Consider the following 22,902-nt stretch of genomic DNA (forward strand, 5'->3'; position numbering starts at 1 on the left):
TTACCCCAGGGACCCAATCGAGGAAGAAGGGGCAGAATGAGGGGCAAATGGCTTCAAAGAGGGAGACCACAAACAAACTGTAAGATTGACAGCATTATTATGCTGTTCTAACCAATAGCGTCTCTGATGACGTTGCTCTGGTGCCTATTTCTAATCAGTGGAAGCGTTCAATATCCAGTTTCCCCCTATAACTGTCATTTCATACTGAGATGTGGAGACGTCCGTTTTGAATAGGTATGTTCTTTATACATTCTAAAAACTTTTTTGCCTGGCACATTAGACAGATAGAATTTGAAGGTTTATGATATACTATTTTCTTTTGTGTTATAGAGTCTGATCGGTCGGGATACACCCTGAGGCAGCATGAAAATGTGAAACGCTGGCCACCGTTGGTGTTACGATCAGCAGGATAAGTGGATTTTATTCCTCTATCTTTATTATTCATTGGCATTATACAGCACAGCATAAGACATGAACATAAATTGAAGGTTTTTTTGCCAGTGAGGTGACCGCTCGACCACCTCTTTAAGCCGTTTTGGTGAGGTGGGAGGGCCTTTTCTGAGGCTTTTTCCTTCATACGGTAGTGATCTGGTCTATGCTGTGTCTGTCTGATTTACTTTACTGGACATATGCTAGGTACGCCATTGCCAAAATATAAAAGCCCCCTCGCAACATCACCCCGCTCTCTTGGTTTTCTTGCTCTTCTTTTTCATCTTGCTCACTACCTGAAGCTTTGGACATCACCCTCCCCACCCCCTATTTCTCTCTCTGTCTGTCTTTGTGTGCTTTCTCTCATTCACAAGAACATAGAAGCAGTCTCTGAAATTGTAATTGTAACTTTTATGAATCCTACTTTTCTGTAAGCCTATTTCTATAATATATTCTTTATGCAATCACCTCTGGCCGTGCTTCTTATTTGATTCTACTCCTGGTGAATCTTCTGTGAGGGTATTGAATCCGGGACCTGGCATTTGTAAGGGCGCCTAACATAACCCCTATAAACCTAACATTGTGGGGGCCACTATCAATCCTTACAATAGGCAGCTCCCTATATTCACACAGAAGTGGGTTCCAACTAACATTACTACTAGTATTATTTTTATAGCGCTACCAGATGCATACACACACGCACCGCTGCACAGAGTCACAAAGAAGAAGAAAACAGTCCCTGCTCGAAAGAGCTCACAATCTAAATAGCCAAGACAAACAGGATATCGTGGATACAGTCAAGGGAAACGGTTAATCTGCTGGCTGGGTTGGAGGGCAGAGGAGTAGGGTTAAGGATTGAAGGTTATATCAAAAAGGAGGGTTACCATTATTTAACATCACATAAATATAAAACTGGTTTCAAAACACCTTCGATTAAAGTCACTTCAAAATTACTTCCCTGTTGCTCTCTAATCACTCCTCTCCGCTCTTTCCCCTCCTGGTGATACCTTGAAAAATTAAAGACTTTTGATTCTTAGATGTGAACCTCCCAAGTTCCTTTTCCCTTCTCTTTATCGTTTGCTCTCCTGCAAACCCTCTAACTCTCAGCAAGAAATTAATGCTCCAAGCTGTAGAAACAGGACCATAACCAAAAGCCTCTAATTCACCCTCACTTCCCTTTTATAGGGTTCCCCCTCCCACCCAGGGAAAAAGGAAACTCTAACTCCTCCCACTGCTCTTTCTGTCCATCCACTCATACATACACCCAAACCAAACACCCTCTACTAGTCTACTCTGTAGCAGAGGCATTTTCCAGGGGGGAGGGGAAGATCACATATGTCATTCTCCCTTCCGCTCACTTAAACAATGGCAATGTGGTTTAAGTAAATGCTTTATCCAGTCCAAAAGCACTATCAATAAATGTTCAAAAAGTATGTCTGGATCAATATAAGATTTTAATAACTTATGATAAGTTCAAAAAGGACACCTCAGCCCCACCACTCCACCGCATGTAATGTTTTCTATAGCGGGAAGCAAATTGTGGTGCTTCATCATTGGCTGTCACTTTTTGTTTTTGCACTGCTGTTTTTTGTTATTCTCCCTTCCGCAGCATGTCTAAACTCATCAGCATGCGCCTCCCAACCTTGCAGAGACCAAACCTGTCACAAGCCAATGTCCCACGCGAATGACCCAGCCGTCACCATAGAGACGAGGTTGACAGCCCAATCACTGCGGCACAAAGCGTCCTCCATCTGAGCACAGCTTTAGCGGAAGGCTTTCGGAAAGCTCTTACTGGTTAAAGAGAACTGTCGTCATAAACAAGCGACGCGATAAGCCTTTGCTGCCCTTGCTGCAGAACCATGGGTTACACGTGAGGCTCTAAACGGTGAGTAAGAAGCACGCGTCGGGCTGAGAACAGCGGCTGAACCCGGGGGAGAGGGGAGGGGGATTTACGGCTCCTGCTCTGCTAGTCGAGTTAAATTTGACCTAGGGCCTCTGGCTCTCTATCATGTGCTGTCAAGTGCCCCGAGACGGATCTTGGATCTCTGCCCCTTGAGACTTTCTTGGCAGCGCAGAATTAGAGAGGTGCTTTGGGAGCAAAGACTGGATATATTACTTGCCAGTGGAGGAGCAAGGTGTCGCTACGCTTTAGTTAGAGGAAAGGTAGATTAAAGCACTAGATCTGCTTTATAACCCCCCAAAAAACTTTGTATAACTTAGGGCAGAAAAGTCTTGCTGCTATTTGTTGTAAAGGTTGAAGGAAGCTGCAACCTTCGACCATTGATAGCTCTGTGGATTTCACATAAAGCTTAATGAATATCGTTTCGCAGAGCTGTCAGCGTTGTGTCGATGTTTCATTTTTTTTCCAGCGCCCTGATTGAACTTTATTCAGCATTCTTGGTTAAATAGCCCACCAGTTAAGAAGAGACGACCTTTTCAATTATATTTCCATAAAGGAACTATTTGCAAGTAGTTGGCAATGAAAGTGATGAGCCAAGAATTTGGCTTTTTATTTAATGGTTTTCAACTGCTTGAGGAAAAACTCTTTTGGAGAAGTGTTAACTATTATCCTCACCCAGTCCAATATGCCTTCAGGCTTTGATCAAAACCGGTGGGCAGGGGTCCAGATTACGCCTGCTAGCTTTGAGTTTGTCTTAAAGTTCTCTTTAAAGACTTGTCAACTAATCTGGAATTTTCAAGATTTATTGGAGGATCTTCTACTCTCAGAATCATTGTATCTCCATGATGTTCTCACTTTTTCTCCTTGTCTTGTTCAGAAGTCCATTTTCTTATCATCTCGGTTGGTACTTTCCTCCAATAATACTTTCTTCCCTTCTGGATTTCTGATTTTCAGCTCTTGTGTTGCAGTGCTAAAATTTTCAAGGGATAGCTGCAAAGGAGCCAGCTCTGTGCTTAAGCACCCCCAATATTGAACAAGTTTCTTGACTGTGTTCAGGGAGAGGTAATTTCCATTTGGTTCAGCACCCCCAATAATTTTGAAAAGTTGGCTCCTATGGGTAGCTGTTAATTTGGCGTAATAAAAATGACAGGGGCAGGTGGCACCCAACATTTTCAGTAAATTGGTTCCTGACACAAAGTATGCATACTCCGAGGGGTAAGTACTACTTCTACTTATCATTTCTATAGCATTACCAGGCATATGCAGTGCTGTACACCAAAACATGAAACAAACAGTCCCTGCTCGAAAGAGCTTACAATCTAGTTAAGGCAGTGGTCTCAAACTCAAACCCTTTGCAGGGCCACATTTTGGATTTGTAGGTACTTGGAGGGCCTCAGAAAAAATAGTTAATGTCTTATTAAAGAAATGACAATTTTGCATGAGGTAAAACTCTTAATAGTTTATAAATCTTTCCTTTTGGCTAAGTCTTAATAATAATATTGTAATTTATAACTAAAGAGACATGATCAAGAAACTTTTATTTTACTTTTGTGATTATGATAAACATACCGAGGGCTTCAAAATAGTACCTGGTGGGCCGTATGTGGCCCCCGGGCTGCGAGTTTGAAACCACTGAGTTAAGGTATAGGGCAGGGGTAGGCAATTCCGGTCCTTGAGAGCCGGAGCCAGGTCAGGTTTTCAGGATATCCACAATAAATATGCATGAGATAGATTTGCATCTCAAGGAGGCAGTGCATGCAAATCCATCTCATACATATTCATTGTGGATATCCTGAAAACCTGACCTGGCTCCGGCTCTCGAGGACCGGAATTGCCAACCACTGGTATAGGGCATTGCAAATACACTTCCCCCTCCCCATTCGCGGTTTCCGCACTCGCAATTTCACATAATTATGATTTTTTTTGGGGGGGGAGGGGGAAACCCCCCCCCCCATATTTTTGCTTTCCCCCAGGCATCTCAGCCTTACCTGGTGGTCTAGCGGGCTTTCGGGGCAGGAGCGATCTTCCTATGCTCCTGCCCCGTGTAGATCACCAATAGGAAATGGCTGCTGTGAGCTCCCGCCGTAGTCTGGGGTTTAAGAAAGGATTGGACAATTTCCTGCTGGAAAAGAGGATAGAAGGGTATAGATAGAGGATTATTGCACAGGTCCTGGACCTGTTGGGCTGCCGCGTGAGCGGACTGCTGGGCACAATGGACCTCAGGTCTGACCCAGCGGAGGCATTGCTTATGTTCTTATGTTCTATCTTTCCTTCTGTTTCTCTTCCTGCCCCAGAGGGCAGATATGGTGGCTAACAGGTAGCGAGTCGGAGGTATGTTTTTTTTTGGGGGGAGGGTGGTGGTGGTGGTAATAAGATGAAGATAGAGTTTCGGCAGCCATGTAGGAAGCTGTCTAATGCCGGCATAGGAGCAGTGCAGTTAATGGTCTCAGACAGTGCGTAACGTGGATGCGAGGGAATGTTTTATTTTTTAGTCTGTTATTAGTATGGCGCGTTTATTCGTTGCAGAAATAAGTGGAAAAATGCTATGCTGACCTTTTTGGGGGGGGAGGGCACACGCAGGGCCAAGAGAAGTACCACCAGGCCCGATGGGCGGGGGAGATCCGTGGCCGCCTCTTGTGCCATTTACACCCTCTTGTGTGGAAAGTTTGCTCCCAGGTTTTTTTTTTTTAACCTTTCCCTCTCCTCTCAGCACTGTGAACTTTTTCTTCTGAACTGTCCATCTTCAGCGCTGCCAAGGTGGTCAGGCCCCCCTCCTCCTCCTCCTTGGTAGGCCCGGTCATCACTGGATCCGGCCTTGCAGCATCGCCAAGGGAGGGCAATGTTGAAAACGCCACAGGCAGAGTTCTACTCTACTGCGCATACGGAGGCATGGAGTCAAGGAGCACAGAGGCACGAAGATTGAAGTGTGCATGCACGCTAAGGGTTTTATTATAGCGGATGCTACAAATGGACTGTAGGTGATGGAGCAACCATACTTGCTTGCTACAGTCAAGTGTCTATGGAAATTGCAGTGCTTCAACATAAGCACCAAATGCAAATTTCCCTTCAGCTTGTCAATCACATCTAACGTGATGGTGATGATGTCATAATACCAGTAATGTAAAAAGGCTGCTGATGCAATGCCTGTTTGTCAGTTGCCAGGAGAATTTTGTTTTCACACTGCTGTACTTATGAATCTGCTGTTAGTGTGGAGAGGCAGCATATGGGGGAAAGGACAACCATTTTAAATGTAAGATATTTTATTAGTTGCCATAGTTTGGTTTGGGAATAAGTACTTTCAGATTTTAATACTGCTTACTATTTTTATCTTAGTCATTAGCTTGTAGTAAAGTTATCAGCTTCTGTGAAATCCAGATATTGTTGGCACTAAAAGGCTTAGTTTGACTTATTGATTTGATCCAGTCTCTGAGGGATTCTTGCTCTTCTTCAAGTCATATGATTCCTAGGATTATAAATTGGAGGTTCTTTTACCTGAGGAAATGTGAAATGAGGGGGCAGTTTGGTGTTCAGAAGCACTGTGTTCTTTGTTCATGTATAATGGGGTGTCCATCAGTGAATTATTCTACATTCTTAGCAGAAACACTAGTAATTTAATTTTAGCTGAACAAATCATTCAAAATTCTGGACTGTCGTGTATTTAATTTAAAAATGAAATACACATGACAGTGTGCTCTTTTGTTTACTCACCATTGTAAAGCTAATGCACGTTAAATCCCTGATCTCAGGCAGGATCTTAGTGAAGGAAAATAGAAACACAGCAAGGAGCAGTGGAGGGGAGAAGCCAGGCTTTCACTTGCTTCCTGTTTTAAAGCCAGAATTTCAGATGTGCAGATAGCGTGGCTCTCTTTTGGGCCATCTTGCTTTCCAGGCAGGTAAATGGAACGATTGGCTGGGTAACATTATTATGCATTCCTCATCCTATTTTAGTTTTAGAAAATTAGTGAAAACGAAAACTGTTTAATTGATTTGTAACCTAAGAATTTTACAGTTTTTACTTTTTCTATTCTGTATGCTTGTATTTGATGACTTTAAATTGTAACTTTTCTCTGATTGTCCAGCACCTCTTATTGTAAACCGCCAAGAACTATCTGGCAAGATCCCAAAGAGTAAAACATTTATGCTGCTTAAAATAAGCAGTGGATTTCCCCACATTCATCTTAATCATGGCTTATGGACTTCTCCTTTAGAAATTTTTCCAAACCTTTTTTTTTTAATTCTGCTAAGCTAACTGTTTTCACCACATGCTCCGGCAATGAATTACAGAATTTAATTACGCGTTGAGTGAAAAAATATTTTCTCCTGTTTGTTTTAAATCTACTTTAGTAGCTTAATTACATGTCCCCTAATCCTGGTGTTTTTGGAAAGAGTAAACAAGCAACTCATATCTACCCATTCCATTCCACTCGGTATTTTATAGACCTCTATCATATCTCTCCAGAGCCATCTCTTTTCCAGGCTGAAGAGCCCTAGCAACGTTAGCCTTTCCTGAAAGGGAAGTAGTGTCATCCTTTTGATAATTTTCATCACCCTTCTCTCTATCTTTTCTAATTCCGCTATATCTTTTTTGAGATGCAGCAACCAGAATTGCACATAGCATTTGAGGTGAGGCTGCACCATGGAGTAAAACAAACAGGGCCAGACTAAAGGGTAAATCCAGTAGGCATGTGCCTCAGACCCAAGGAGGTCAGGAGGGCCCAATTTCACTGTTCTGAAGACATCATCATCGATGCTGAACAGCCCTCATTCCTTCTCCCGTCACCGAACCAGCACCACCTCTCCCATTTTGCCATCTCACCATCCTGAATCACTGCAGATAGTGGCAGCCCAGAGATTCTTATAGGGAACCTCGGGATCTTTCACTAGGCTGCTCTCTGCCTCCTGAATGCAACTTCTGTTTTCTAGCAAAGGTTGTGAGTTTGCCTTTAGGCATCACTGGGCTGCCACTATCTGCAGCAATTCAGGAAGGTGAGAGGACAAAATGGGAGAGGTAGTGCTAGCTCTGGGGAGAAGGAAGGAGGACTGCTCGGTAGCGATCCAGGGACTCTGTGTTGAGGATAGAAAAGGGTGCTGCTGCCCTGGAGACAGGAGAGGGATGGAGATTGTTGGACTAGAGAAGGTGGTTTCTAGAGTGGTGTAGAATGGGTAAAGGTGAATCAAATTTTACTCTTTAAAAAATTACAAAGACTAGGTGTCCCTCGATGAAAGAAGTATTTCACTCACAGAATAGTTAAGCTCTGAAACTCATTGCCAGAGGGTGTGGTAACAGCTGTTAGCATATCTGGATTTAAAAAAGGTTTTGGAAAGTTCTTGGCGGAAACGTCAATAGTCTGTAGGCCTTGGGGTTTTTAAAGATAAATTACTAATTACTAATAATAGCTTTGCAAGTTCATTTTTCAGTTCTTTTGGTACACTGGGATGTAATACCATCCAGTCCAGTCGATTTGCTACTGTTTAGTTTGTCAAATTGCCCTATTACATCTTCCAGTGTTACAGAGATTTGTTTCAGTTTTTCTGACTCATCAACATTGAATACCAACTGGCATTGGTATCTCTCACACATCTTCCTCAGTCAAGACTGAAGCAAAGAATACATTTAATCTCTGCTATTGCCTTGTCTTCCCTGATCACCCCTTTTATCCTTCGGTCATCTAGAGGTCCAACTGATTCTTGTCCCGGCCTCTTGCTTTTAATATTTGTTAAAACTTTTTAAATTTAAATTGAATCAGGTTGGGCAGATTGGATGTACCATTCGGGTCTTTATCTGCCAACATCTACTATGTTACTATGTATTGTAGAGTTTTGTAAAGAGCAAACTTTTACTTGTATGCTATTTTTAGTAGAGGTATTTAGGATTAGTAGGGAGGAGTTTTATGACGGTGCTCTGTTGTGTTATATTTGTGTGCATTTGAATAGGTGTGTTTTATTGTTATCCGCCTAGTTATTAAGCAGAGAAGAAATGTTTAAAATAAATGAATATACCTAAAAAGTTTTTTATTATGGGGTCTTAATCGAAACAGAAATATGTCTAAAAAACAGGCCAAATCAGCACTTGGACGATTTAAAAGACAGGTCATCCTAGTGCCGATAATCAAAACTGGTTTTTAAAAGTATCCAGAGACTTTTTAGGCCTCTGAATCCCGTTGTGCGCCAGAGCTGAAAGGGGCATTTTTGAAGAGTGGTTAGGGTGAGATATGGGCCAGCCTAGATTTAGTTGTACTGCAGGGACAATTGAAAATTTTATGAGGCTGCCTGGCCGAAACATACTGTATTTTTTGCTCCATTAGATGCACTTTTTCCCCCCCAAAAGTGGGGGGAAATTAGGGTGCATCTTATGGAGCGAATACCCAAAGTGCACCCCCCCCTCCGATTACCTATTTTTAATGTGGCTGCCCTCCCTCCCTCGCTGGAAGCGGCACCCTCAGCTGGCTGGCAGGCCTTGGAGGGGGGAGTACTGCTTGCATGCCTGGGCAGATGCCTGGGATGGGGGAAGTACTGCCTGCCTGCCTTGGAGGGATGCTTGGGAGGGGGAGGCCTGCCTGCATGCCTTATCCCTACTTGCCTGCCAGCCACTAGGCCTGTCTGCCCTGTTCCCTATCCCAGCCTACCACTAGACCACCATAGGGGAGACAGGGGACAGAGCCTGGCAGGGAGGGGGGCCAGGATGCAGAGCTTAGCAAGGAGTGTGGGGTTGAGTGCAGAGCCTGGCAGGGAGAATTTGGTTCATAATATTTTTCTTTTCTTGTTTTTCGCCTTTAAATCTGGGGTGCATCTTATGGTGAGGTACGTCTTATGGAGCGGAAAATACGGTATACGTTGTGACTTAGGCAATATAAAAATAAATCTAAGTGCCCAAAAGGTATTCAAAGTGACCAGTTAATCACTGCAGACACAAAGTACAGACCCCCACACAGTTCCCCAGTGATCACTAAACCCCCAACACTTGCATAAAAATTGGATCAATGTGTGGCAGCGGCCAAAAAAGCAAACAGGATGCTAGAAATGATTAAAGAAGGGATGGTTAACTAGACTAATAATGTTATGATGCCCCTGTATCGCTCCATGGTTGACCTCATCTGGAGTATTGCATTCAATTCTGGTCTCCTTATCTCAAGAAAGATATAGTGGCGCTAGAAAAGGTTCAAAGAAGAGCGACCAAGATGGTAAAGGGGATGGAATTCCTCTCGTATGAGGAAAGACTAAAACAGTTAGGGCTCTTCAGCTTGGAAAAGAGACGGCTGAGAGGAGATATGATTGAGGTCTACAAAACCCTGAGTGGAGTAGAATGGGTACAAGTGGATCGATTTTTCACTCTGTCAAAAATTACAAAGACTAGGGGACACTCGTTGAAGTTACAGGGAAATACTTTTAAAACCAATAGGAGGAAATTTTTTTTCACGCAGAGAATAGTTAAGCTCTTGAACATGTTACCAAAGGTTGTGGTAAAAGCGGAGAGCGTAGCTGGTTTTAAGAAAGGTTTGGACAATTTCCTGGAGGAAAAGTCCATAATCTGTTATTGAGAAAGGTACAATGGAAAGAGGCAAATGAGATTTTGGATATTCAACCAATCAGTTACTTTATTGTACAAATAATAAAAACTAAAAAAAAGTATATATCTTAATGTCCATCTTGGATATAAAGTCACATAAAGAGATCCAAAACCTGTGATGTGAAAGAAGGCTAAATCTAGGAAAACTTAGAATGCCCCAAATAGAATCCCAGTTTTGTCATCCGTAGATGCCTTCATCAGGGGATGAATGGACACTGTCGTAGATGACTGAACACAAACTGGCAGTAAATATCTGTAAACTTACTGATAGAAAAGCAGCTTCTTTGGAGGCAAATGCGTGCCTAGTTTTTTTGATAGACGTACTAGCGGTCTGGACGATCAAATGGCTGGATGTAGAAGTAGATGATTTACGGAAAAAAAATTGGGGGGAGGCTTGCTCAAGAGAGTGGATACACCCAAGGGGATTATTGTTGGATTTCCGGCGGTTCCTGGCTTCCTGCAGCAGCGGTTTGCTGCTAACTTTCCTCACCTGACAGGCACTCACAGAGACGGACCCCCTGACATCATCGGGTCCGTCTCTTTAGCGTTAAAACCAAGCCGCCGCCGCGGTTGAGGCCGCAGGGCGTGGCCGAAGGGGCGTGCCCTAAGGGGCACGCCAGGCCCCTTGGGAGCCCCTTGGAGTCACGAGGAGTCCAGGAGCTGGAAGCCGGTTTGGTAATATACAAAATCTTTCTATTACCTTTATATGACTCTAGAATATGGGAAAAAGAAAGATAAAACCTAAAAGTTCTACACCAGTGGTATCAGGCCCAATGGATAGACACTTATTATTACTTTCGGACAATCCACCAGTGGTACCACCAGAGGTAGATTCCTCCTTGTCAGGAGCTTCAATAAGTCCTCTCAATCGTACTCCTCCCCTTCATCCGGTACCCAGTGATAGTGGGAATATAACCCCCACTATATCTGATGCTCAAGTGATTTCATCCACCCATTCAAGTAAATTAGTATATGCTGAAATACCTAAATCTTTGACATTTTCTGGTGGAGTGGATGAAACCACACGAACAGAAGAAACACAGGATATTACCTTAAAGGACTTATGGCTAAGTATATCCAGAGTTGAAGGGTTTCTCAGGACAACGATGAAGCAAATGGGAGATTATTCTCAGTTAGTTTCTTCTAAATTAGAAAACGTAGATGCTAATTTAGGTTGTTTGGATAAACGACTAAATGTGGTGGAAAATCAATGTGTTAATTTGCAAGCTGTCTCTGTATCTGCTGTTAAAGATTCAACAGTAATACATTCTAAAATTGAATCTATCGAGAATATGAGTAGAGTGAAAAATCTACGCTTGGTCAATTTTCCAGTAACTCATTTATTGTCACCTGAGATTTTATTAAGGAAGTTTCTTAAAGAAGTACTGGGAATGACCAATGCAGAGAATTTTCCAATAAATAATTATTATTATATTCCTCAAAAAAAACTTGAATCTGCCCAGGGGGAGGACCATCTGACCACACCAGAGGTAAATTTGACTGAATTCTTAGAAGATACACAGGATGTGATTCAGACTCGGTCTACCCTGGTAATAACATGCATGAGTGAGATGGATAAAATGTTGATAATGAGACTTTATTTTAAAAATAGGTTAATGACATTTTGTGGGGATTTGGTCAGGATCTTTCCGGATGTATCCAGAACCACACAGTTGAGGAGGAAAGAATTCTTGAAATTGAAGGATAGAGTGCTGGCACTGGATGCATCCTTTTACCTGAAATTTCCCTGCAAATGTATGATTAAACTACAAGATATTGAATACTCGTTTTGGGATCCAATACAACTACAACAATTCCTAATTGCAAGAGAAAAGAAATAGAATGAGATTTGTTTCACCATACTGAGGAATATGAGGAGAATTAATATAGCAGTATCCCAGTTTAAGGAATGACTCAAGGTTCTTGATATGAACCAAGAATCACTATTCTTTATATTTCTTTAACTTTATTTTATTAGAAATAGCAAGACTTACTCCCCATTAATGTGGGCTTGAAAGGAACTTTGTATGCATGATTTGATTATGTATTGTTTTATGTGACTTCCTTTTTTCTTTGAATTGTTGGATATTGTAAGTATTCAAAATTATAAATTAAAAAAAAAAAAAAAAAAAAATTGGGGATGTATTTTTTTTAAATTGATTTTGGATGCTGCCAATTTTGGGCAACTAGTGCCCTAGGTCCAAAACAGACTTAGACATTTTCTTTGATTTTGCCCCTCCACGTGCTTCTGCCTCTGACACAATGTTCTTTACAAGGTCTTTCTTTGCCTTCCTTATCTGCACCTTGCATAATTTGACTTGCCATTCTTTATGCTGTTTCCTCCTATTTTCAGTTGGATCCTTCTACTCTCTAAAATATTTTCTTTTAGTTGTGATAGATTCCTTCACCTCACTTGTTAACAACTGGCTGGCTGCTGTTGGTCTTCCTTCCCCCTTTTTAATACATGGAATTTATCTGCTCTGGGTTTCCAGGATGATATTGTTTAATAACTTCCACACATAGTATAAAATATTTGACCTTTGCAGCTGCTCCCCTAACCTGCTTATGGACATGGAAAAAGGCACATCAAAAAGATGGATGGGGAGAGAGTATAAGAACAGAAATGGGCATTGCTGGGCATGGGGATATAGCCTTCAATCCATAACCCTACTATCCACTGCCCACCAACCCAGCCAGCAGATTAACCATCCCCCTTAACTGTATCCATGGCATCCTGTTTGTCTATCTTGTCTGTTTAGATTGTAAGCTCTTTCAAACAGGGACTCGGCACTCTTTTGATCTGGTAGATGACAACCAGTTGAAGAAGTTATGCGACAGATTGGACATAACTGCTTATTAGTTCAATAGGAAAGGATGGGGCACATGAATGCAGAGGAAGGGAAAAGAAGGAGGGCCATATGGATGGAGGTGAGAGGAAAGGAAGAAAAGAGAGGGAGGAGATGGTGCACAAGGTGGACGAGATGGGAAGGCAAGAGATGGAAAGGTAGAAAGATTTGAGATGAATGCAGAAAAATGGAAGAAAGCTGAATATATATTAATAAAAATTCCAATGCCAAAGAGGGGTGAGGGAAAAAAGTGAAGAAGAGAAAAGAAGCAGCAAATAGGAAACAGAGTTAAGAGCACAGACAGAGGAAACTTCAACTAGAGACTGGGAACAAACTGATCAGAAAAATAAAATTACCAGACAACAAAGGTAGGAAAAATGATTTTAGCAAAACCTTTGACAGTGTTCCACACAGACATCTAATAAATAATCTGAGTGCCCTCGGGATGGGCCCCAAAGTGACGGGATGGTCAAGAACTGGTTGGATGGAAAACACAGAGGGTATGGGTTAATGGAGATCACACTGAGGAAAGGGATGTTACCGGTGGTGTGCCTCAAGGTTCTGTTCTTGGGCTTGTTCTTTTTAACATTTTTATAAATGATATTGCTGAAGGGTTGTTGGTAAGATTTACCTCTTTGCGGATGATATCAAAATCTGCAATAGAGTAGACACCCCGGATGGTGTGAATAACACGAGGAAGGACCTAGTGAAGCTTGAAGAATGCTCTGAAATTTGGCAGCTAAAATTTAATGCTAAGAAATGCAAGGTCATGCATTTGGGCTGCCAAAACCCAAAGGAACAGTACAGTTTAGGGGGCAAAGAACTTATATGCATGATAGAAGAGCAGGACTTGGGTGTGATGATCTCAAGGTGATGATCTTAAGGTGGCCAAACAGGTTGAAAAGATGATGGTGAAAGCTAGAAGGATTCCAGGGTGCAAAGGAAAAGGTATAGCCAGTAGGCAAAAGGAGGTATTGATGCCCCTGTATATGACTCTGGTGAGACCTTTTTTACCCCCTACTTTACAAAACCGCACTAGTGTTTTTAGCGCCAGCCGGCGGTAACAGCTCTGACTCTCATAGAATAATCTTAGTAAATACTTTTTTACAGAAAGGGGGGTTAGATGCATAGAACAATCTCCTGGAAGAAGTGGTGGAGACAAGGACTATGGCCTAGATCCTTTAAAAACGTGTTAAAAAACAATGGGTTGCTCTCGCAGCCATACTGGTAGCGAATATAAAAAAGCATGCCATTCTCCAAAAAACACTCAGTAAATGAGGTTGGCAGAGAGTAACGAAGACTCGCTAAATTTGCATGTGCCCATCGCTGGTGATAATGATGGGCACGTGCAGAAAAAATGCAAAAAGATAAAACAAAACAAAAACACAACAGTGGGAGAGATGTTCAATATCTCCTGCTGCCAAGCAAACCCCCCCTCTCCGCTGCATCACAACACCCCCTGCCTCCGAACCCTCTCTCCCATACTTTAATTAGATGGCTGACCGGATATTAATAGAGTTTCTGTACTAAAATTGGGACGAAAACCAAGCTGGAACAGAAGAAGATTGGAGAATTTGTCCAAATAATCTGAAAGTTGTTTGATTCAATCAGTTTAGTTAATATGGGTATATTTACAATTGGGCAGTAATGAGATGGAATGGATGGATCTAAATCTGGCCCCTTCAACAAAGGGGTTAGTGCAATATGCCCCATATTACTTGAAAAGTACTGTTAGCGAGAAAATGATTTATCAATGCAGTTAGCCATGAAACAGCTTGGGAGGAAATACTACATAAAAAATGTAGGACGGAAAATGAACTAATAAGCAGTTATGTTCAATCTGTCGCATAACTCCTTCAACTGGTTGTCATCTGCCAGATCAAAAGAGTGCCGAGTCCCTGCTTGAAAGAGCTTACAATCTAAACAGACAAGATAGACAAACAGGATGCCATGGATACAGTTAAGGGGGATGGTTAATCTGCTGGCAGGGTTGGTGGGCAGTGGATAGTAGGGTTAAGGATCGAAGGCTGTATCAAAAAGGTGGGTTTTCAGTCTGCTTTTAAACAGGTAAGAGAAGGGGCTTGCTTGGCAGACAAACTTGGGAAATTTATTTCAGGCTACAGAGGGCAGCTAGATGAAAGGAACAAAGTTTGGAATTGGCAGTGGAGGAGAAGGGTACAGCTAAGAGCAGCTTATCTGAGGAACAGAGTTCTCTGGGAAGTGTGTAAGGAGAGAGAAGCGAGGAGTGGTATTGAAGGGCAGCAGAATGAACACACTTGTAGGTCAGCAATAGGAGCTTGAACTGTTTGCGAAGGCAGATAGGGAGCCAGTGAAGTGATTTAAGAAGAGGGGTGACATGAGTGTAGCGAGGTTGGTAGAAGATGAGTCGTGCAGCAGAGGTTTGCACAGATTGTAGTGGGGAGAGGTGGCACTGTGGGAGACTAATTAGAAGTAGATTGCAGTATTCTAATCGTGAGGTTATGAGAGTGTGGACAAGGGTCTGGGTGGTGTGCTCAGAGAGGAAGGGGTGAATTTTGGTGATGTAGAGATAGAAGCGGCAGGCCTTAGCAATTTTTGGATGTGCGTAGAAAATGAGAGGTCAGAATCAAAGACAACTCCAAGGTTGTGAGCAGAGGAGAGTGGAATAAGTTTGTGGGCCTGGTATTTGAAGAGGGTTTGTGTTTTCTGCATGTATGACTAGGATTACCAGATGTCCAGATTTACCCCAACATGTCATCTTTTCAGAGGACTGTCCGGACATCTGGACAGCTTTTCAAAACCTGGCACTGTGTCCGGGTTTTGAAAAGCTGGTAAGATCGGGGCCGAGTCTGGCATGCATCTGCGCATGTGTGGATATGACGTGGTGATGTTGCACGCATGCACAGATACATTCCACACCTGGCTTGAAGAGATGAGGTTTGCGTGGGGCTAGGGTTGGGAGGCATAATGGGGCGGTGGACCGTGGCAGGGCCACATGTCCTTTACCAGATGCAAAATCCAGTAACCCAATGTATGACTGAGGCCAGGTGTTCTAGTGGAGATGGAAATCAAGAAGCATTGATTGATGTCATGGTCCCAGATAGAAAGGCATTTTCGGCTCTCCTTTAGCTCTTTTGGATCCCAAATGGCCCCAGCTTAAAAATTTGCGAAGGCTACTGTATTATATACAGTTCTTATTTTGTTCCTGAGGTAAGTGATTTGACCAGAGTCACAAGGAGCTGCAATTGGAATTGAACTCTGTTCCTCAGATGTGCAGGCCACACTAACCACTAGGCTACTCCTCCACTCAAGATGACTCAAAAGGAGCATTGGACAAATTCACAGGAAAAATGTCTATAAAATATTATTATCCTTGCTTCTTATGCCCACGAAAGGGAAAGACATAGCTGCATCATTTAGTCCTGTTATTATTTAATTCTAGCACAGTCTGAAGATAGTCCTGTAACAAGTAGGAGGAGCAGTTGAATCTTATTGACAGAACTGTACTGACCTCCTGTTACTCATTGATAAGAATAGCAGCTATTCTTATACTGTTTAATAGGCCTGTTTATATTAATTGGGCTACTGCTTTACACTGTGCTGTGTAAATGCCAGCAATTTAAAATTGAAACAGAAGTGCAGAGTGTGTAACATCAAGCTGGACGATATTATAGAGGCCAGAATTCCAGATAGGGAGACAGAAAGTTGTAAAAGGGGACACATTTGGTTGATAGTATATGCCGCTTGGTTTTGTAGTAGAATATTTTTTAGGTTTTCTGGCTTTCTATATTTATCTGCAGCTATGTCTATCAAAGTAAGTGAAGGATTTCTGCTGACGATGTAGAAATTTCTGACTCACAAGCAATGCACTGACTCAGTACTGTTCAGGCCTCTTATATAATGCTGAATAGTAGGCTGAATTATTGCACACTGCAATTACAAACCTTGTCTGCTTTTAAGCAGTAAGGATAAATACTGGTCATGAAACCTGCTTGCAGAAAAGATATACCACAGTTTCTAAAATGACACAGTATTTCTGAATCAACTTTTCAGATCCAGCTTTTCCATTTTAAAAGAAATGAAAGTTTTATTATGGAAAGATAAGGCTCTTCTGCTGTTTTCCTACTTTGCTTCATCCTAATTAACACTCCCAGCATGGGGAGTTCATCTTTTATCTTATCCTCCCTTTTGCAAAGCTGTGGTAGTGGCTGCTGCTGTAGTAAATGCTCCAATGCCCATACAGATTGCATAGGTGACGGAGCTTTTGCTGCGTGGCAGCCATTATTGTGTTTTGATAAAAGGGGGTGTTAAGAGATAAGATATTATTTAAATTCAAACCTTTTAGAGCAGGCAAAGCTTTTCCTTCTCCTGCTGAGGAATTAACAGAGAGCTTCCTAAACCTGTCCTGGTGACTCCCAAAGCCATTTGAGCTTTTGAAATATCATAGAAACAGAGAAACATGATGGCAGATAAAGGCCAAATGACCCATCCAGTCTGCCCATCCACAGTTACCATTATCTCTTCCTCTCTCTAAGAGATCCCATGTGCCTATTCCGTGCTTTCTTGAATTCAGACACAGTCTCTGTCTCCACCACTTCCTCCGGGAGACTGTTCCACGCATCTACCACCCTTTCTGTAAAAAAAAGTATTTCCTTAGATCAGGGTTGGGCAACCTCGATCTTCAAGGACTGAAGCCCAATTGGATTTTCAGTATTTTCCGAACGAGTGCGCATGAGGTCTATTTGCATACAAAGGAGGCAGTACATGCAAATGGATCTCATGAGCATTCATTGGGGAAATCCTGAAAACCCAGTTGGGTTGCGGCCCTCAAGTATTTAGGTTGTTATCCCTGAATTAGATATGTGAATATGTGTATATTAGAAGCGCAACATATGGAAATGTTCATGCATATTTATTGTGGTTATCCTGAAAACCTGACTGAGGGCAGGATGCACTAAGTTCTGACACCACAATAAAAAATACTGTGGTGGGAGCGATTTTTCTTTTATTGGTGATGCTCAGCACAATAGCTTGCAAATTATATGCAAGCTATTCGTGTGGAGAATTGGCATTAAAAGGGGGTAGAAACTATGCCTGGCGCTTGCTCAGAAGAGCAAATGCTAGGCACAGCTCCTTGTCATGCCTGCAGCTACCCTTCTCCTTTCCTCTGCTCAGTCATGGTCAGCTGAGAGCCGGCAATTGGGGCTTCCCCTACTGGCTTCTACTTTGGAGCCAAGGGAATCCCTGATCAGCTGAGTTGTTTTTTTTTTTGTTGTTTTTTTTAAATGGCCGCAGCTGTTCTGCTTGCACAATAAACATACACAAGAGCTGTGCCTATTAAAAGAAAAAAAGATATCCATCCTATTTCCACCCAGACCTCCACACTGACACCCTCCTTACCTTCAGTACAAGAGCAGCAGGAGGGATGCCCATTCCCTCCTGCTGGCAGATCCGCCACTTCCTCCCCCCCATGCCAGTATCAACTCCTCCCCCCATATCTTATACTGAAAACTGGCAGGAGGGATGCCCACTCCCTCCTGCTCGCAGGCCTGTCAACCCCCTCCCCCCAATGCCAGGACTTTTCCCCCATACCTTTAAATTAAATTGAGAGGAGGAATGCCCATTCCCTCCTGCCTCAGGGACCCCCAAACCCCCCTACTGTTTTGACAGGAGGGATGCACACTCCCTCCTCCTGCCAGGCCGGCCTCTCCAAAGTTGTTAACAACCTGTTAAAAAGCTGTTAAATCTTCAAAATGGCAGGCCTTCTTTTCCAGTGCAGTATAGATGAAATTTAATGTGGACAAATACAAAATGATGCACATTGGGAAGAATAACCTGAATCACAGTTAGCGGATGCTAGGGTCTACCTTGGGGGTTAGCACCCAAGAAAAGGATCTGGATATCATTGTAGATAATACGATGACCTTCCACCCAATGTGTGGCAGTGTCCATAAAAGCAAACAAGATGCTGGGAATTATTTTAAAAAGGAATGGTTAACAAGACTAAGAATGTCATAATGTCCCTGTATTGCTCCATGGTGCGATCTCATCTGGAGTATTACATTCAATTCTGATCTCCTTATCTCAAAAAGATCTAGTGGTGCTAGAAAAGGTTCAAAGAAGAGCGACCAAGATGGTAAAGGGGATGGAACTCCTCTCGTATGAGGAAAGACTAAAAAGATTAGGGCTCTTCAGCTTGGAAAAGAGAAGGCTGAGGGGAGATATGATTGAAGTCTACAAAATCCTGAGTGGAGTAGAATGGGTACAAGTGGATCGATTTTTCACTCCGTCAATAATTACAAAGACTATGGGACACTCGATGAAGTTACAGGGAAATACTTTTAAAACCAATAGGAGGAAAATTTTTTCACTCAGAGAATAGTTAGGTAAGAGCGGATAGTATAGCTAGTTTTAAGAAAGGTTTGGACAAGTTCCTGGAGGAAAAGTCCATAGTCTGTTATTGAGAAAGACATGGGGAAGCCACTGCTTGCCCTGTATTGGTAGCATGGAATATTGCTACACCTTGGGTTTTAGCCAGGTATTAGTGACCTGGATTGGCCACCTTGAGGACCTTGTGGACCTTTGGTCTGACCCAGTAAGGCTATTCATATGTTCTTTTGACCTGAGGCCCTGAATGGCTCAGGTGCCAAGGACTCCTGGACCCCTGGAGGGGACTTTAGCTGCCTTAGTCAAACAGGGCCTTAGGTCCCTCCCAGTTCATCACAGGATGCACTGTGAAGGTGAAGGCCCACTGTTTTGAAGAGGTGTGCTTGCTGGAAGGGGGGAATGGGCATTCCTCCTGCTGTTCTTCAGTTTAAAGGTATTGGGGGGGGTCCCTGATGCAGCAGGGAGTTGACATCCCTCCTGCCAATTTAACGGTATGGGTGTTCTGGGGATCCCTGAGTCAGGGAGTAGGCATCCCTCCTACTGATTTAATTTAGAGGTAGTGGGGGTTCCAGGGATCCTGGCTTGAGGGGGTACGGCTGTTTATGTGCATTACAAGGAGAGTTCATTAGAATACTAATGAGCTTATTGTAATGAATTAGCATAGGGTTCTTGGTGGCTGCTATGAGGATCGTTAGCAGCCACAGATAATCCTTTTCTACATCAGTAGGGGGGGAGCTTTCCGTGCCAGTAAGAGTGCTTTAATAACTGTTACTGCCATGGGAAGCTTTTGTGCACCCCCCCCCCCCCGACTTGGGGGCAGGTTTGGGAAGCTCTGAGATGCTGGTTGAATTGGGGGCAAAAGATGTCTGCTGCTCGGGAGCAGAGGCATAAGAAAAGCAATGATTGAGTCAGAAGGCCTAGGTATAAGTTGTCTCAGACAGTTATTTGCAACTTTAGTACCTCTGTGTACAAGGTGCTTTCTGTTGTAGTTCAAAATATAGAAGTTTAAGGGATTTAAGTGAAAAGATGCAAGTGATAGTTTTTACTCTATCGATAGACAAATATGGAGGATAACTTTGATTGAACATGTGGTAAGGTGACTTCTTTTTCAAACGATCCCATTGGCTCCCAGTTTATTGGAGGACTCAATTTAAGATACTAACACTGGTTTATAATGCATTTCGTGGCGACTGGAATAATGCTGTGGAACTCATTATCAACTGAGCTGAGGTCATCGCCTACTTTTAGAAAATCATTGAAGACCTTTCCTTTTTGGAAGGCATTCCATGATATTCTGTAATTGCAATATTATAAGTTTTGCTTTTTTTTTTTTTGTACAGATATGTTAATACTGGAAGACCTTATGTGAAGTTTTATTTAGATAGATTTATTGTTAGTATTGCTTTTTTATTATTTAATTTGTGTTTTAATTTTCTAATCTGCCTAGAAATTTAAGATAGAGTGGACTGATTGTCCAGCTCTCTTCAGTGTGAACTGCCTAGAAGCCATCTGACTATGGCGGTATGGAAGAATAAAGTTATTATTATTATAAATAATTAAATCAGTTTTCCAAAGGAAGTTTGTTTACTAGCTGCTGGTAAATACTTAACTTCCTTAACCATCACTTTTTTTTTTCTCCAGCCCTTATATGGATAGTGTCAGGATGAAAATCTGCCTTAACTGCTCCAACACATCATTGTAATCATCGTATCTCTGTTCCTGAAAACTTTGTGTATGTATCCTTGTAACCCGTTCTGAGCTCCTTGGGAGGACGGGCTATAAAAATGAATGAATGAATGAATAAATAAATAATGGCGGATGAAGTTAAGGCAGCCATCTGATTTTTATTAGTAGTTCAATGTTTTTAAAATGTAAAGGTGTTTTCTTCAGAATCTGTAACTAATTGTCAGTTGAGGTGGTTGCAGACAACCTGTTGGGGAAAGTCTCTGCTGTCAGATTAACTTGATTTGCTAAGATTTTTAATCAACTTGTTTAAATGCTTATGCAGTGACCCTTTGGTATGCCAGGCTGCAGGTGGGAAAGACAAGTCCAGGCAGCTGCTCCTGTAATCCTCTTCCTTGCCTGAAACATATCGCATGTATATTTATGGTTTGTTAAGACTGAGAAATGTTTCAGGAATTTTTGTTTATGCCAAAAAATGTTTATAGTTGATCTATAAAATGGTTGCAGTTGAACGGACAGCTTTACATTGTGTAATGAGAGGAAGTTGTAAACGGGGTGTAAATCCTGTTTACTGTGACTGAAGTATAAGGAGTAATGTAGGTTGGACTAGTGCAGTAGGATTGTTAAAGACAGACCTGACTCCCCTGTTTGGCATTCACAGCCTCTAGTCCAGTGGTAGAGTCATTTGGTCAGCAATGTTTCCTAAGTATTTAGTCCACGTTTGCCCTAGTTGAGTCTGGATATGCTTGTGCCTCTCTGTAATACAAACCTTTAGCCATTGGGCTTTCATTTGTGGTGGCTTTCCTGGCAAGGGTCCCATGGGACCTCTGACAACGAGATTGAGTGTTTGTCTCCTTCTTTCTTCACCCCCTCACTCTCGATTTTAGATCTGTTAATAAAATTCAGCAAAATAAAACAACAAAAACAAGCCTAGCAGAGCAGGTAGTGAGCAGCTTAGTGCTGTAAAGAGGAGCAGGCAGGTTGGCCCAGGAGCTAGGGATTCCCTGGCAAGTATATTGGGGGATCCTGGAAGGAGGAGGAACTGTGGTCTGGGGTAATGGGTGATGCTGGCTAGTAGACACAGCAGGGCATTAAGGAACCTGCTAGTTAGTAGCTCTGCTGGCTTCTTCTACCCTGTTTATGGTGAAGGGTAGCATAGCAGCAGTGATTTGTGGCTTCGGGGAGCTATATTCAAGCCACCTCTTCTTGTGCAGTCAGTTTTGGATGCCTCTTGTGACAGGGAAACTCCTGTCACAGTGAAAACTACTGCTAAAACTCCCCAACATGCAGCACAGGGTTCTGTAGAACCCGACCTGGAGCCAGAACAGCTGGCTCAGCCCAGAGAATGCAAGAAAAGGCAGGTCCCAGCACAGCTCAAGAGCCAGATAGGGAGGGCTCTGAAAACCCACTAATTTCCCCTATCACTCCTTTCCCCAAGTGAGGGAGAAACCTGAGACCAATTTGGAGAGGGGTGGAGTCAGACCCCGGAGTTTGCAGGCTGGGAAGCCTCAAATGGGAAACAAGCAGAGGCAGCAGGGGAGAGGCTCAGCTGGCTCTGATTGGGAAAACCAAACAACCCACGGTGATCCTAGCTTCAACACATTGCCTAAGCCCCAGCAGGGACTTTTTCAGGAGGCCAGCCCACAAGGAAAGGCAGTATAACCCACAGGAGGTATAGTGACTTGCCTATTAAACCCCAGAGGGAAGGGCTGGAAGTTTATCCTAATGGAAATGCTACAGGGGAGCTAGCAGACATGCAGAGAGGGGGATGGGATGTAAAGCCTGGAATGAATGTGGAAATGGAAAGCCAGGGTTCCCAAGAGTGTGAGTGGGAAATGTACAGTGACCCTGGGGGTAGTGTGTTTGGTGAGGACATGGATCTGGGAGAGTATAGTGTGTGAGGGTCCAGTATTGTCCTGTGGGAAAAGTTTCTGCTCCGTTTAAACCTGAACTGAAGCAGGGCTGGGGCAGCCATGCCTAATTGAGTGAAATTGCTACAGTAAATAGCACAGTGTTCAGATTCCCCAGGAGCAGGAGATAAAGCAGATAAGGGTCACATCGGGAGGGCCTGGAGACCTTAAACTAAAGGGAGACGTGGCCCTCACAGCCTG

The 22,902-nt window shown here is 42.8% G+C and overlaps 1 protein-coding gene across 3 annotated transcripts in view; it reads left to right on the top strand.

The window, feature by feature from the left end:
* Positions 1-2,191: 2,191 nt before the first annotated feature.
* Positions 2,192-22,902, top strand: part of SLC5A6 (solute carrier family 5 member 6) — a 268,897-nt gene continuing 248,186 nt past the window's right edge. For all 3 annotated transcript variants that reach the window (XM_033936346.1, XM_033936350.1, XM_033936349.1), the window contains exon 1: positions 2,192-2,314. The gene's annotated coding sequence lies outside the window, so the exon portion shown is untranslated. The remainder of the gene's footprint in view (positions 2,315-22,902) is intronic.

This window comes from Geotrypetes seraphini, chromosome 3, assembly GCF_902459505.1.
Source record: "Geotrypetes seraphini chromosome 3, aGeoSer1.1, whole genome shotgun sequence".
Classification (NCBI taxonomy): Eukaryota; Metazoa; Chordata; class Amphibia; order Gymnophiona; family Dermophiidae; genus Geotrypetes; species Geotrypetes seraphini.